Source organism: Rhea americana, unplaced genomic scaffold, assembly GCF_003343005.1.
Source record: "Rhea americana isolate MKP2758 unplaced genomic scaffold, rheAme1 scaffold_4, whole genome shotgun sequence".
Lineage (NCBI taxonomy): Eukaryota > Metazoa > Chordata > Aves > Rheiformes > Rheidae > Rhea > Rhea americana.
Genome location: NW_028186534.1, coordinates 1,702,378 through 1,703,447, shown reverse-complemented (window position 1 = coordinate 1,703,447; position 1,070 = coordinate 1,702,378).

Here is a 1,070-nt window from a genome sequence, read left to right as displayed (position 1 = left end):
GAAAAGCGGCATTTCAGCCACTTTGCAACCGGTTTCCTTGCGGAGCCCGTCAGGCAAATCGTTTCTCTAAAGCGTTTTCGGGAAAACGGGAGCAGGATCGTTTCCCCAGCTCTGCTCGGTCTCGTGCCGCATCGCACCCGCAGCCCGTGGCTTAGTCGCACTCGACCTCATCGCCCTGAATTTCAATAACGATATTAGAAAAGAATTTGGTGTTGACGATTCCACTCGTCTTTAGTAAAAAAAAGTGTGCATTTTTTTGCCTTCTAAAAGCAGCAAAGGATGCACAGATTCCCCGCCCCCCAGGGACTGTCTTATTTTTTTAAAAAATAGAACCTTTCAAACGATTTTTCGTTAAAGCAAAGGGGACRATGTACTCTCAAACACACAGCTTTAAAACTACAAAGGTTCCTTTGCAACAACGTGGTTGTCGTTTGTAGGGGATTCCTTGCCACAGAATAGGACAGGACATTTTTGTTGCCATTATTTCCCGTGTTGGATGGTCACTTCGGAAGCATTTAAAATAACGACGAATCGTATTTTTTTTATTATTATTAAATCGTAAGTATAAACATTTGGGAGTCAAACGAAAATATCGCCAGTTTTTTAAAGAAAGGCGGATCGCTACATTTCGATGGCAGAGGGATCTGCAACGAAATGTCGCCACGGCACGCAGCTATCACACAGCTGCCTGGAGCGGGGACAATAACGCCGCGCTCCCAACGCGGGCGCGCAGCAGAGGTGTCATGGAAGCTGCCTGCCTGGCTGTGAATCCCAGTCAGTAGGGAGAAACCTGCATTTCCCCGGGGATCTGCCGCACGCAGGCGGTCGGACTCGTCCCAGACGTCTGAAGCTGCGCTCGCTGCGSCCAGATTTCGTTATACCGCAGTGGCGCGCCTGTTCCGCCCAGCCCGCCCCCACCGCTGCGCCCACCCGCCACATTATTTTTGTAATTTTTTTGGGGGGGGGAGACAAAAAATTGGGAGGGAGGAAGGAAAATTCAGTTAAAAGCCGTTTGTCCGAGCCTTTAGTGSGGGTTTCTATTTCGGGCGCCCGTTCCGCGATCGGAGCGG